Source organism: Hibiscus syriacus, unplaced genomic scaffold (genome assembly GCF_006381635.1).
Source record: "Hibiscus syriacus cultivar Baekdansim isolate YM2019G1 unplaced genomic scaffold, ASM638163v2 tig00110716_pilon, whole genome shotgun sequence".
NCBI classification, from domain to species: Eukaryota; Viridiplantae; Streptophyta; class Magnoliopsida; order Malvales; family Malvaceae; genus Hibiscus; species Hibiscus syriacus.
Genome location: NW_024062835.1, coordinates 457,959 through 475,264, shown reverse-complemented (window position 1 = coordinate 475,264; position 17,306 = coordinate 457,959).

Genomic DNA, 17,306 nt, shown 5'->3' with positions numbered 1-17,306 from the left:
TTAATTTTAAATTCATTAAAAGTATGGGTAAATTATAAATTTCATCATTGAATTTTAATATGTCTCATATTTTGCTCACTGAACTTAAAAACTTTTAATTTTCTCACTAAACTTAATATATTGAGTTTTTTTTTGTCACTTAGATGTTAAATATAACAACCTCCTCATAAATTTTCACCAAAACGACGCCATTTTGCATTTATATAACAACTCATTTATAACACCATTAGTGAGAAAACGATTGAGTGAAAAAAACCCCGATGTATTAAGTTCAGTGAGAAAATTGAAAAGATTTAAAGTACAGTGAGTGAAATATGAGAGAAAATAAAATTTAGTTACCAAATTTATAATTTACCCTAAAAATATTCTTTCTTTTTAGAGTTTCTCCTTCCCTTTTATTTAAGTAAGATTAAAATTAAAATTAGAATTTATAAAAAAATTGATTTAAATTCTATATCAATTTTCACACTTTTAAAAGTTGTACCATTTTAAAATATTCGTACCATTGTTAATAAATTATCACATGGTGGGAAATAATTATTAAGTTATATTTTTTTATAAATTTTTAAATCTAATCTTAATCCTGTTTAAGAAGGGAGATGTAATACGGTGGGTTTAAAATCATGCTATAAAGGAATAAAAGATAATAAAGATGAACAATATAATCAATCGACCAAATGTTTTTACTATAGATTTGTTTGTTTTGAAATAGGATTACTTATTTTATAAAACATAAGTATAAAAAGAAATTATTATTAAAATTAGTCAAATAATTTGAAAAAATAAAATATATAAAAAAAATATTATTATTGACTGTGAATAATAAACATTATTAATATTGTTAAGTCAATCGAATGGATGAAATAGCCAAGAGGGGGTGAATTGACAAATAAAAATTTTGGTGGAAGCTTGAAAAGAAAATAGAAAAATTGAATACAAGAATTTAGAGTGGTTTGACTTTATAAACCAAAGTCTACATCCACTACCTTAGCTATCCACACTAAGAATTTTTCGAAAATTCACTAATTTGTAGCAACCTTTGAGGATAAAGTGTAACCTTACAACTCCATCAAGAATTATACCCTAAATTATTGAGACACTCTCTCAAAGAGATAATTACAAATTGCAAACTTATAAAAACCTCACTATGAATGTATTCGCACAATTCAAGAACAAATAAGAACACTTGTGAAATAAAAACAAATGAGTACAAAAGTGTTCTTTGTAAGAAAAAGGAATGTTGAAGAATGTTTACTTGATTTTGGCTCAAATTGGTTGTTTTTGGCTTTCTCTTTGATCTCTTGTCTTCACATATGACTTGGAATCTTGTTTTTACACTCCCTCTATTAATTTTACCCGTTTCGGTTATTGTGAGAGTAAATAGAGTCGTTAGGAGGTAGTTTCCCACAATAAATGTTTCCTAGACGCTTGTAGTATCGATACTCCCTGCATTAAATACAAAAATATAGTCATTGAGGAAAGGTAGCATCGGTACTGGTACAAGGGGCATCGATACTACTCTTATATGTAGTATTGATATTGGGACTAGTATCGGTACCAAATGAGTATACTGGAATTTGACAATTTCAAAAACAAAAGGGTAGTATCAGTACTATCATGTGGAGTATTTATACTACTATAAAAAGTAGTATCGGTACTGAGCTAGTATCGGTACCAAAATAGCATTTTGTTTTGTCAAACCTACAAATAGTATCGGTATTACTGCGTAATTTTGGACTTTAGCATCGATAGTTGTATCGATACTTCATGAACATTATCGATATTGTTCCTGTAGTATTGGTACTACTATGCTTAAAATAGATTTTTGACTCGATTGAAGTTCGAAACCCTTAGTAAAAATTATTTCAAAGGTATTTCTAATATAAAACTCAATTTTTCAATAGAGTGAGGAGTAAAATAAAGTTTATGACCTTAAATATAATTTATATATTCGAATGACCGAATCAAATATAATCTTAAAAGTTGTTAAAACTATTTAACATTTTTGGTATATCAAAATATCAAAGTATGTTCAACAATCTCCCCTTTTTGATATAACAAAACATTTAATAAATTTTAAGATTTTTCTTTAAAATGCTTCCCCTTACTATAATATTTCTCCCATTTTTTGTTGGATCAAAAAGTAAAAAAAAAAAAGATAGATTAACAAGGCTGTGAAGATCAAAATTGCCAAATAGGTTAGTCAACATAAACAATATCCTTAAGCAATATGCATGGTCATGACAATATAAACATGTCTTAAAATATCCAAAATATTATAATAATCGCAATAAACATCTGAATAACATAAAAATCTATGAAATCATCCAAAGCATAAAAAAATACCAAATCTAAAATATCAAAGTGTAATAAAATAATCCAAGATAAAATTCAAAGTATGATAGTGCAAGACCAACTCAAATGCAAATAACAAAGCAAAACGATCAGGCATCTGACTGAGGATGATGTTCAATATCCGAAGACGGTGCATAGAAAGAAGCAAAGTCTCGAGAGAGAGCGTTGAGCCTATCCGTCACCGTGTCGAATCAAACAAGGTCACATCGGGAATCCACATGCAACGCTTGTAGTGCCAACTGCTGATAAGCTATCTCCGGCACCTGAGTCCCCAAGGCAGAAAAATGGGACTCCATAGAAGCAAACCTCAAGTCCAACAACTCCATCATGAATTGAAATTAAAGAGGCATCAAACTAGCACCCTCACCACCAGCTCAATGAGGCTCGTTGGGAATACGATTCACCAAATCGTCAACGTCTCGCAACACGTCATCATCTTGAGGTTATGATGGAGCCACTCTAGAGGAGCTTGGACCTTGTTGCCCTTTGTCTTTTCTTTGCTACGTGTCTCTAACTTGTTCCCAACCCGACTAAAGAAGAGATTTAAGATCAATTAAGATGGTTAGGGATGGTAGAACCAAGTTCTACTTAGAGACCAACTTTGAAAAAGTGATGGCTTAGAAGACAACCATAAACAAGAGACTCAACTCTCTTAGAAGGAACATTGTTAACTGTGTCAACTAATTCACTGAAAACAATTTGGGCAAAATTTATCCTTTTGTTATGTTAGAAGCAGTGAAGCCACCAAATGTCAACACTAGAGAGAAAGGAATATTTACCTCTGGATGGTCTAAACCACCAAGAGATAATCAAATGCAAGAATCTCTCATGAAAGACAATGACACTATCACTTTTGCCTACTTATAAGGTAGAATGAACATAGTCATTTTCATTGTCTATATCGGTGTTATCTATACCTAGAGAAGAGGCAATGGTGTCAGAATCAATAGTAATGCATTTTCCCAAAAGATAGGACCAAATACGCGCGGTATGATTTCTAGCTTCATTTTTCGCACAAACCACATTATAATAGAAAATATGATACATATTGATTTATTTGGGCCTATCAAGAATATTAGCTTAGGTGGAAAACAATATGCCTTTGTACTTGTTAATGACTACTCTATATACACATGAGTTCTTTTTTTAAGCACTAAGGATGAAGCTTAAGATAAATTCATCACATTTTCAAAAGTCATTCAAAATGAAAAATATTACTCAATTTCAAGTGTTAGGAGTGATCATGAAATTGAATTTGAGAATATTGGCTTAAGTGAATATTGTAACTCTAATGGAATTAGCCACAATTTTTCATCCTTTAGAACCTTTTAACAAAATGGAGTTGTTGAGAGGAAAAATAGAACTTTAGAAGAAATGGCTGGGACCATGCTTTGTGAAAATAATTTGCCAAAGCATTTTTGGGAGAAAGCCACAAATACCACTTATTGTGTGATTAATAGAGTAATGATTAAGTCTATTTTAAAGAAAACTCTGTATGAACTTTTTAAAAATAAAAAACCTAACATTAGTATTTTCACCCTTTTGGGTGTAAATGTTTTGTTTTAAACAATTGAAAAGACAATCATAGAAAATTTGATGCAAAAAGTGATGAATGAATATTCCTTGGATATTTCATGAATTCGAAAGCTTTTTGAGTATTTAATAAAATAACTCTAGTGGTAGAAGAGTCTATTCATATTGTTTTCGATGATAACCCCCTTTAAAGAATGATTATTTTATTGAAGGTGATGTAGGTATTATGAACCCAAATGAAGTTGGTGAACCATCATCATCTAAAGAGGATATGCCAGAACAAACACAAGTGAGGAGCTAACTTTAGAGGAAAGGGAAGTCTCATACCCAAGGGAGTACAACTATGTCAAAGATGGTGAGATTTTGGGTGATCAATCCAAAAGGGGAAACTACTAGATCCTCTCTTAGAAATATTTGTAATTTTGTTGCATTTATCTTATGCATAGAGCCTAAGAATATAAAAGAAACATTAAATGATGAATTTTGGGTAATGGTATGCAATATGAATTAAATCAATTTGAGATGAGTCAACTATGTATATTAGTTGAAATGCCTAGTGATAAATCTACTATAGGTACTAAATGGATAGTTAGGAATAAGTTAGATGAAAGTGGTAATATAGTGAGAAACAGGGCTAGACTTTTTGCTCAAGGGTATACTCAAGAAGAGGGAATATATTTTGATGAAACTTATGCTCCTGTAGCTAGGATGGAGGCTATTAGAATAATATTGGCATTTACATGTTATCATGGTTTCACTTTATATCAAATATATGTTAAAAGTGTATTTTTAAACGTTTTTATAAAAGAAGAGGTGTATGTGGAACAACCTCCCGGTTTTGAGGACTTAAAATTTTCAAATCATGTTTTTAAATTGACCAAAGCTTTATATGGTTTAAAACAAGCTCCATGAGCTTGGTACGAAAGATTGTCAAATTTTCTTATTGAAAAAGGATTTTCAAAAGGGAAGGTTAAAACTATCCTATATATAAAAAGTAAAGGTAAAGATTTATTAGTAGTTCAAATTTATGTTGATGATATTATTTTTGGTTCTACTAATGACATTCTTTGCAAAAAAATTGCTAAGCTAATGCAAGGTGAATTTGAGATGAGCATAATAGGGGAGCTCTCTTTTTTCTTGGCTCCAAATCAAGCAAAGAAAAGATGACATCTTCATCAATCAAGCAAAGTACATCAAGGATATGCTCAAGAAGTTTGGATTGGAAAATGTGAAACCCCAAGCCACTCCTATGAGCTCATCTACAAAGCTTGGCAATGATAAAGAAGGCAAGTGTGTAGATGTTAAACTTTATAGGTCTGACTGGATCATTGATTTATCTTACTGCAAGTAGACCAGATATTATGTTTAGTGTTTGCTTATATGCTAGATCTAAATCTTGTCCTAAGGAGTCATAATTACAAGCCATTAAGAGAATATTTAGATACCTTAGAGATACTCCTAGCATAGGACTTTGGTATCCTAGAGACTCTAGCTTTAGCTTGCATGCCTTCTCGGATGTGAATTATGGAGGTTGTAAATTAGATAGGAGAAACACCTCTGATACATGTCAATTCCTAAGAAATATGTTAATTTCATGGTTTTCAAAGAAACAAAATAGTGTCACATTATCTACCAGCGAAGCAAAATATATTTTGACTAGTAGTTGTTGTGCAAAAGTTTTATGGATGAAAAAACAAATTTAGACTATGGAATTGATATGGGTATTATTCCTATCAAGTGTGACAATATTAGTGTTATTTATCTCACTAAAAATCTCATCCAACATTCTAGAACTAAGAACATAGAGATTAGACATCATTTCATTAGAGATCATGTCTCAAAGGAATACATAGTTCTAGAGTATGTAGACATTTTGCATCAAGTAGCTGATATTTTTACAAAACCTTTAGACAAAGAATTAGGCCAAACCAACCTACCTTGACTTTGTGCTTAAATAATTTATACATTTTTATGATTTTGTGAAAAATGCATGCAACATGACTTCTTTGATGCCTACTATGCAATTAGTTAGGGGGAGTTTAGGGTTTTCATGAAAATCGACAAAATGTTTAAATTATGCTTAAATGTGTATTGGTTTGTTTGAACATGTTTGCATTGCCTATTTATAGTTGCCTACACCATTATTGATGCCCTAAAGTATGCATTATGACTTTTGACCTTTTGGTGTAATGTCCCAAATATTGAATTAATGACTTTATTTAAAGGATTTAAAATTTGAGAATCTATTTGATTAATTGATAAAAGATGAGAATGATTTGGAATAGTAGTGTATACTAAATTGTAGTAATGGATGAGCAAGAGGGCATTTTGGGCCTTTAAGGAGGAAAATGAATTTAAAATCCATTGTTATTAAGGTATTTAAATAAGGAGAAAAGGGGGGAAAAAGAAAAAGTTAGCTAAAATCATCTATTCTCTTCTTCTTTCCTCGTGGGTAGCTCTCCTCCATAGCTCAAAGATGAGATTTCAAATAGCTAGTTTATCCTTTCGATTTTGGCTGGTTTTTGAATCCTTGAGTATGATAGAAGCTTAAGGAATTATTAAAAAGAATTAAAACTATGAGATAGAGGAAATATTGGAGATTTTAGAAAATGGGTTTTAAAATGATATGTTAAGATATGAGTTTTTAGTCTTGTTTGTTAGTATATTTGACTTGTAAAAGAAGTAAATGAAAGAGTAGAAACATTGGATTGGTTTAAAAACATGTTAGAAAATGTGGTGTGATTCTTAGATTGAAAGGTTCCTTTGTGATTGTGGATGTTACAAATAGCTAAATGAAGGAAAATTTATTGGCATAAGTATAGAAGAGTTTGATAGTATTGTGGGAGGTAAATAATACAAAATTTGATCAAATTTGGGTATATTTCGAGCTGAAAAATAAAAATCTGGGTGATGGTATCGGTACTGATAGAACAGTACTGATATTATAGGCTAAAATGGGATGAATCAGCTGAGTAGTATCGATACTGATTGCATCAGTATCGATACGAAGGGGGTATCGATACTATGAGGAAGATATCGATACCATTAAAACAGAATGCAAAAATGGTATCGATAACGTAATAGAGTATCAGTAACATAGTATAGTAGTATCGATACCATGGTAAGGGTATCGATACCATGGTAAGGGTATCGATACTAAAGAGCCAGAAATTGTAAAAATAGGCTGAAATTGTTATAGAAAGTTAATAATATGTACGTTTGAGTATTGTTTAAGTATAATTGTTAGGAAATATATTAACAATTGACATTGTACGTGTCTTTAATGGATGCTTGAGTAGATCTAAATCAAGCTCCCGAGATAAGCAAAACGAAGGGCAAAGGCAAAGTACCGAAGTAATCAACTTTGCATTTTGGATACAGTAGCAAGGAAAGCCAAGTGAGTGCATTTAATTATGTACGTATATGTTACGGTAGTCATAGATGTATGATTGATTGATATATGTTTGGTGATTACCAAATGGTAATAAGTGTACAAAAACTTAATAAATTCATACTAAGTGGATGAATTTCCATATGGGCACTTTATGTGTAAACTTAAGAAATTCATACTAAGTGGATGAATTCCCATATGGGCACTTTCAGTGTAAACTTAAGAAATTCATACTAAGTAGATGAATTTCCATATGGGCACTTTATGTGCAAAAACTTAAAAAATTCATACTAAGTGGATGAATTTCTGTATGGACACTTTATGTGTAAACTTAAGAAATTCATACTAAATGGATGAATTTATGTATGGGCACTTTATGTGCAAAAACTTAAGAAATTCATACATTTCCGTATGAGCACTTTATGTGTAAACTTAAGAAATTCATACTAAGTGGATGGATTCCGTATGAGCACTTTATATGTAAACTTAAGAAATTCATACTAAGTGGATGAATTTCCATATGGGCACTTTATGTGTAAAAACTTAAGAAATTCATACTAAGTGGATGAATTTCTGTATGGGCACTTTATGTGTAAACTTAAGAAATTCATACTAAGTAAATGAATTTTCGTATGGAAACTTTATGTGTAAACTTAAGGAATTCATACTAAGTGGATGAATTTCTGTATGGGCACTTTATGTACAAAACTAGGAAATTCATACTAAGTGTATAAATTTTTGTATTGGTAGTGGTTGTACAACCCACGTACACTAAAGTAATGGTTAAGAAATGACTGTATTAGTATTACAGAAGTAAACTATCAAATATATAATGAATGGAAAGAAGTAATGGATATTAGAATTGTTATAATATATTTGTATGTAGTATTTTGCTTATAATTATTTATGCCTCACTAAGAATTTTCTTAGCATGTGTTAATTTCACGCATAGGATTTAACATAAGCGAAGTAAGGAGATCATCGGACATCAAAGCAAGGGTCACGTCGTTAGTAACATTATGACATCCATGTCTATTTTGATGTAATTAGTTGACATGTAATAGACTTAGTTTAAACACTCTGAAAAGTATTTGATTTACTCTGATGTAAAATGATGAAATGTTTGAACCCTACTTTTTGTTTACTTACGTAAGTCTAATGAATGTTTTATTATTACTAAATTTAAAATGTTTTATAAAAAGAAACAAAATTTTACGGGTTTTCAAATGGGAAAATGATTTAAAAGTGATTTGACATCTGTATCTCATATACGATAAGATATACGGGAGATGGGTGTTACATTTATTGGTATCAAAGCTATAGGTTTAGCCGTTTCTCGACCGAAATTGAGTGTATTTTGATGTAAAAAGTGTTTACATGCAACTAATATGTCAAGTTACTGATAGGGTATAGAAAAAATATGATAGATGTCTCTCCTTACTAACTTAAGTATTATCCTTAAGTATGTTATACCAGATGCTGGATTCCATGAATTTGAGAAGAGCGGCTGGACGAGAGAGTAGAGATGAATCGGGTAATGAAAGTTATTAAGAAAATAGTAAATATCCGATTTCGTCTGAGAATGCCATCGCACCGGAACCTCAGGGTATGCCAATATCGGAGTTTGGAGCTTTCATGCAAGCTCTTGATACTATTTTGACAAGGTTTCATCCTCCTCCGCCTCCCTCTGCTCCTCCAGCTCCGCGAATGTTAACTCCTAAGGAGTTAAGAAGTTTAGGAGCTCCTGAGTTCAGGGAGAAGAAGATGAAGGTCCGATGGATGTGAATTTATGATTGAACGATGTTATGATGATGTTGGAAAGTCTACAGAATATCGGAGTTTGGAGCTTTCATGCAAGCTCTTGATACTATTTTGACAAGGTTTCATCCTCCTCCACCTCCCCCTGCTCCTCCAGCTCCGCGAATGTTAATTCCTAAGGAGTTAAGAAGTTTAGGAGCTCCTGAGTTCAGGGAGAAGAAGATGAAGGTCCGATGGATGCGAATTTATGATTGAACGATGTTATGATGATGTTGGAAAGTCTACAGTGCTCAGATCATGAAAAATTGGGCAGAGCTATATCGTTACTCCAAGGTTCAGCTTGAGTGTAGTGGACAAATATGATGATCTATGCATCGCAAGAACAAGTGAACTGTAAATTCTTTCAAGATGAGTTCAAGAACAAGTATATCAGGGAGCATTTTATGAGGTCAATGTAGTTGAAGTTTCTAAATTTGAAGCAAGGCGATCGAGCAGTGCATTAGTATGAGGCCGAATAAAATAAACTTAGTCGTTATGCTATGAGGTAGTTCCTAATGTCAAAGCTCAACGGGATTGGTTTATTGAGGGTTTGAGCCCAAAGTTAAAAGATATGATGTTGGCCTTAAATTTGCCTAGCCTGCAAGAAGTGATAAACAGAGCAAATGATATTGAAAGAGCTCAAGAGGAGACTCTAGCAGCAGAACAGATTATACAGGTGAGAAAAAGGATTGGGATGTCTTCATATACATATTATGCTAAGAGGGCAAGGGCTCAGGTTCTTGATACACTGATAGAGCTAATTTTGTTGTAGTTTCACTGAAAACTAAGCAGCCTCATTCCTTTACTGCTAGCTCAGGTAGAGCTTATGGAGAGACACCTCTATGTTAGACATGTGGCAGGTGACATGGGGGAGCACGTAGATTGCTCTCTGAAGCTTGTTTTCATTGTGGTGAATTTGGTCACTTTGCTCGGAATTACCCAAAGAAGTCGGGAGATAAATCAGCACAAACTGAGATATTAGTAGCCACACCAAGTAGAAGTAGAGGAAGAGGGAGATCAGGTGGTCAATATGAGACTAGCCAGAGACAAGAGACTCGGGGAGTGGCCCGAGTTTATAATATAAAGACCAGTGAAGATAGGGATGATCCAGAGATCATAACAGGTATATTTCACCTTTTTGATGAGCCTATTTTTGTTCTAGTTGATCTTGGTTCTACATACTCATATATTAGTACAAAGTTGGTTAGAACTAAAGAAATTCTTTTAGAACCAATTTCTAGTGAAATGATAGCGGTGAACCCTATGGGTCATAGTGCAAAGGTATGGGTGTGTAGAAAATGTCCAATTAAGATTCAATGGTTGTGTTTTTGGAAAATTTGATGGAGTTTCCTTTTGATGAGTTTGAAATTATTTTGGGTATAGATTGGTTGTCTCAACATCATGGATAGGTGGATTTTTGCAGGAAGCGATTATTTTTTAAGGATGCGGAAGGCTCCAAAATAGTAGTGATTGGTGAAAAAGCGAAATCACCCTACATTGTGATATCAACCATGACAGCAAGGAAAATGATGTCAAAGGGATGTGTAGTTTTTCTAGCTAATGTGATAGACACTCGAGTGATGAAAGTTAGGTTGCATGATATTCCCACAGTTAAGGAGTTTCTAGAGGTTTTTCCGAAAGATTTACTGGGTTTACCTCCATATCGTGAATTATAATTCAGGATTGAGGTTTACCCGGGCACTGAACCTATTTCTATGGCTCCGTATCAAGTGGTACCAATGCAGTTAAGAGAACTAAAAGCACATTTACAAGAGCTACCTGATAAAGGATTTATCAGACCAAGTGTTTTGCCTTGGGGAGCACCTGTGCTATTTATGAAAAAGAATGACAGGTCTATGCGGTTGTATATTGACTATCGTCAATTAAATAAGGTAACGATAAAGAACAAGTATCCTCTTCTGAGGATTGATGACATGTTTGATCAATTGAAAGGCGTAACAGTACTCTTTAAGATATATATGAGGTCGGGTACCACCAGTTAAAGATTAAAAATGAGAATATTTCCAAGATGTCTTTTCGGACTCGGTACGGACATTATGAATTTATGGTATTACCGTTTGGATTGACTAATGCTCCTGCAACATTCATGGACCTGATGAACAGGGTATTCCAGCCTTACTTTTCTCAATTCATGGTGGTATTTATAGAGGATATATTAGTGTACTCCAAGTCAAGAGAGGAACATGATGCTCATCTTCGCGTAGTTCTTCATATACTTTGTGAAAAGAAGTTGTATGTGAAACTGTCCAAATGCGAATTTTGGTTAGCTGAAATTGCTTTCCTTGGTCATATAGTCTCTGTAGAAGGCATAAGAGTGGATCCCAAAAAGATTCAAGCCATAGTGGATTGGAAATCCAAAAAGAATGTTTCTAAAGTTCGAAGACTTAACAATCCTATAACCATATCTTCATAATAGTTACTTCTAAAAATTATCGTAGGGAGCCTTTTTACTCTTTTTATCACATACAATATATCATACACATACTTGACTTCTTAGCAGTGAGTTCACTCCATCCAACTTATTCGTTTTAGAACAGTAAAGACTATTTAACCAAATTTTCTCGTCATTAACCAAAGTTCCGCAAAAACATAACCTTCTTCAACTTCTTCATTGGACTCAAATAATCCTAAACTTTTAACTCTTTAGCAACATTTATTCTAATAACTTGAAGAACTAAATGATTAAAATTGCTTCAAAATCACGTCCATCATTCAAAAAGTATTCCCTGAGGCATATATTATTCACTTTACCGTATTACTACTTCTCTTATTAACTCTAATTCTCGCTTCACTTCAGAAGACCTCTTAGTCTTACATCTCTTAATATCTAATCACTTAACTATACTAGTAATGACATCATACTTATTACACTATCAGATCAGAGATACTTATTATTTCGTTAACATGTACAAACCAAACATTATTAACAGTCAATCGATCGGTCTATTTCGAAAAATTGACTCAACCTAGGCTCTGATACCATTAAAGGTAACACTCCAACCAGTATTCAACCTAGATACGAATCTGAGGTGTCATATTAACTTTTTAAACTCTTTGCATCTTTTAAAATACGATTAAAACATGAAAATGAAAACAAAACTTAATAAATCATAGTTAAAATACATATCAGAGCATCTATACTTTACATTTATGGTATATGCCAACAATATTTCTATGACAATATCACATACTATTCACATGTCTCTGATCTGAAAATATGCAAAGATATGTTTTCCTGCCCGTGCTTACTCTATTTACTCCTCACATACCCTTGAACCTATGTGTGAAAACACTCACACGCTAAGTCATTGACTTAGCTAGGCATTATGAGTAATATAAAACAATAAAACATTTGTATAAATTTACAAAAGAAATGTTTAATTTTACAAAACACCACAAATCTTATAATTTATAACATCTCTTATTAAAAACTGATAAATGTATACTCATTTTATTCTTGATTATACATTTCAAATCATTAACAATATAGACTTTTAGATAATTTACACTTTCATAATCATTTTTAATTTCATATAAACTACATATAATTTATACACTTTTCGTATAATATACATTTGTTTAATTGGCCCAACGTATATCACTGAAAACTCAAGGTATGTGAGTACATTGAGGTTGTGCACTAATGTTGTCACCATAGCTCACATAATTTGCACCGAAGTGCCACACACAGTTGCACTAAAGTGCCACATAGTTTTGTCCCGAAGGACCGCGTAGAATTTGTCCCGAAGGACCACGTAGAAATGTCCCGAAGGACCACATAGATTATCCGAAGGACCATGTAGAACCCTCATCTCATAGCATGGCAACTATACCTCTAATTCTCATAGATATACCTAGGGTTTTAACTTATAATTATTTTTTTTATTTTCACTATTTAAAGTGTGTCTTATTCTCATAGTGTTCGTTCACAAAAGGTATCTTCGCGTAGAACTTTTTCATTTATCACATTCACGTAGAACCTTTTCACTTAGCACATTATCATATATATATATATATATAACATTTTCAGATATAAATCTTTCACGTATAATAGTTTTATGAAATATTATCCAAGTCTATCATTTATTCACATAGAACTTGTTCCCATAACATTTAATTTCACATAGCATTTAGTCAATATTTATCATATACTCATGGTTCGTACTTATTTCATATTACATGTCATATTCCACTTATCAATTTAATCATATAAAGCATATTCACATATAACATAATAACATATACTCATAACATTTTACATTGGTCATGAACATTTGAGATTGGCTCATCACAAGCCATTCTCCAATCATAAATAGAATAAGTAAATAGCACTCACCTTTGCCTCACGTAAGTTCTAAACAAAATCATTTTCTTTCAATCTCATACTATGTCGATTCCTTCGGTACCGTTGCAATCTAAATCTACACATAGACATTTCCCATATCGATATCAATCTCTACTAACATTTAACCTATTAATACTATATAAATGGAAAGAAAGACTTTAGAATTTCAAGTTTCATACTTAATAGTATCGGTACCCCTTCTATAGTACCGATACTTCTTTTTTATGGTACCGATACACCCTTCAGTACCGATACCATTTTGGCATTCAAGAATTTCAATTTCAAATACAGTATCGATACCTTCCCCTTGGTATCGATATCACCACCTCAGTATCTATATTGATTCAATCAGTATCGATATTGTTCATCCGGTTTATATTTCAATTTAACATTATAGTATTGGTAATAGTACCGACACCCTTACCTAGAAATCACTTATTTTACTTCTAAAATTACCCAACTTTCACTTAAATATCTTACCCTTAACTCTATTTATAACTTCAAACTCATTTACACTTATTCCCACTAACTTATCTCCATTAAAACCCCTTTAACATAAAAAATCTACCATATAACTCTAGGAACTAAAAATCATATCAAATTTTCAAACATGTTTCTAATCATTCCTAACACTTCTAATCCCTTAATTAAACCCTTGACAAGTAAAATATATCTTTAAAAATCTAAATACAATCACTTTCAATCAATTATCTTAAAAACACATTTTACTAAATCATCATTAACTCTTCATTCCTTTAGCTTTTATTTATCTTTAAGTTTCTATACCACCCAAGTATTAAAACCCAACACAAAAATGAAAGAAAAACCAACTTGAAAGGTAACTTACCGTAGCATAGAGTTTCACGGGGAAGAAGAGAAGAGAAAGCTTCCAGACTTTTCCTTTCTTTCTTTATTTCTTTTAATCCCATTTATAAAGCCTTAGTAAAAGATATTTTAAGCTCCTTTATGCTAAAAGACCATTATGCCCATCTATTTTTCCATCTTTGAAAATAAATCCTATACATAAATTCTCAAATCAATCCTTGAACTTTTTAATTTTTCAAAATTAAACCACTAAATTTTCAATCTTTACACTTTAGTCACTGACCAGAATTTTGGGATGTTACAATTCTTTCCCCTTAAAAAATCATCCTCGAATTTTCACTACACAATAGATGAGAAAACTATCTTCTCAAATACTCTTGACATTCCCCTATCGCTTCTTCCACTTTGTAACCTCTCCAGAGAACTTTAACTAACGGAATCATCTTGTTCCTTAGTTATTTGACTTCATATACTAAACTTGGCAATGGTTCTTCCTCATAGGTCAAAACTGATGGAACTTTAATTCTTCCGACGCTATGATGTAATAAAAACCTGATTTATATATTCTGATTATTGAATCATGAAAACACTAATGTTCCTAAATAATCCTCACTTTTTCTCCGATTTCTTAGTTTATATCTGACCCCACTATGACTCAATCTTTCAATTCAAATCAATTTCATGATGTCCTACACTTTCTTCTACGAAAAATTAATATGAAGCTAACTTGATAACTTCTTAAACTTGCAAACATGTCACTCATTTAAAAGCAACTCAATGATAACTCTTTTTCATGGCATGCAACCATTCCACAGACTTTAAATCTTTAATTTCTCCTTTTTCTACTTATTATATATTTAACCAACACTAAATTTTATCTTTCTTTTAAAGACAATCATATACTCAACACTTCTTAAAGTATAAATTATCTTATAAATTTATCATAACCATTATCATATTAACCTTCCCTGTTGCAGCTAATAAACACTTCATCAATCTCCAGATAATTAATCCACTTCCTGTCTTTACACTCCTTCGCATACATTTGACTTTTGAGATCCATATAGATATAATATCATTCATTAAGGATATAGGGGTTCCCTCACAACAAAATCTGCAAGTACTACTAATACAAGATTGAAATTCAGATATTTTATTACTTAACTCTCTAATTGCTTTGCAACAAAACTAGAACTTTTCCAAATTCTAATCATACTAACCTTGGAACTTATGTCAATATTCCTCGTACATCTTAACATTTTCTTGATACTTATCCATTCAATTAAATAATATATCCATCCTCAATAATTTGGTCAAATAAAATATAATTATTGACTATATTCTTATCATTCTTTAAAATTCATTCGACTATTTTTCGTACTTCTTTACTATACATATCATTATCCTCTTAGTAAAGTCTACATGGCAAAAGAATACAACTTTAAAGAATCCACGCTTATGTTTGATCTACTTAGTATATCATTTTTCTCCTGATCCTTTAAACTTGATCACACATGCCTTAACATAACTTTTAAAAGTTGAATAACCTGATCAGACCAATCAACAATCTGCGGATGGACAATAGCACCAAAATTTGATTAAATTCCGTAGGTCTTGCTCAAATAATTACAAAGCCTTAAGGTAAACCTTAATCCCCTAAGATATAATTAATACTGGCACTCCATGTAGTCTAACTATCTCCATAAAAAAATAGTTCGAACATGAATGGAATGCGTAGTCTTTGTTACCCGCTCCACAATTACCCAGATTGAATCTTTTTTATTCAATGAAAAAAGTAACTCAGTTACTAAATCCATCGAAACTCTTTCTCATTCTACTAAGAGCTGAAAATTGTTTAATATCATTCCAAATTTATTTAACACCTTATTTCTAACATGTCAAGCTTATCAGTTACACCTCTATAAAATCCTTTATCACACTTGGTTCTCTAAACCATTCACTTATATTCCTTATGTCTTTACAGAGTGAAAATATTTCTTATTTCTTTATTATCTTAACATATCCTATACTCTTAAATTTTCCTTGATTTTCTTATCATATCCTTAATATGTACTTATATATTCATCCTTTATTATAAAAAAATCTTGAACTTTCCTCTTCCTCCATTGCACTATCTTTTTCTTCCAACAGACAACCAACGTTCAAAATAACATATCACTTTCCATATCTTTCTTATGATCCCTCTTAACCTTTTTCTTTGTCTTACTTTTGACTTTGTAATTTGACCAACCCTTCAGGTTCTCTTTTTTAACTCCATTGCAGTCAATCCAATACTTTTGCCATCGTCTTTAAGCAAGTACAATATTTGCTAACTTTTACTCATAACTCATAAACTTTCTTTCTTAATTCAAAACTTACTTGTAACATAAATCATCTCTTTTTCTTATACCTCAATATTCTTTTCATATCAACAGGAGAAATGATATCTTACTACTTGTATTCATTACTACTTGCCTAATTTATTGCACCTACTTAACTTTGATAGTTTACCCTACTTGTACATAACACTATTCTTTATTAATCCTTACTTACATTTCTCCACTTAAATATTTAAGAACTAGATTCAAATATGCACCTAATCATTTAAGATACTTTTTCTACTTTAATTTGTACAATTTCTAATGAGTATTCTAATCCAGTTTATAGAATTTACATTTAAACATGACTTCTTATCGATTAACAATTTCTAACTCCTTATTCCTTTAAAATCATTTTCAATTGTCCTCTATAACACTGCAATTATTTTTCCCACATATCTTATTACTACTTATCTTACATTTCCTTGTTTCTTGTAATCCAAATAACTATTGTCTTCCCTACTAATAACTTGCTTAGTGGGGAGTAACCTTAGAAAATTTCTCCATGAATCTTTTGAATAATCAAAGAACTCCAACAGATTTTGAATTCAAAATAACTTTGTCACTTCCAACCAATCATAACTCGTACTTATTTTATACTTTCTACCTTTTCAACATTAACTTCTTTATAATGTTTAAATCATTAATCAAGATTATACTT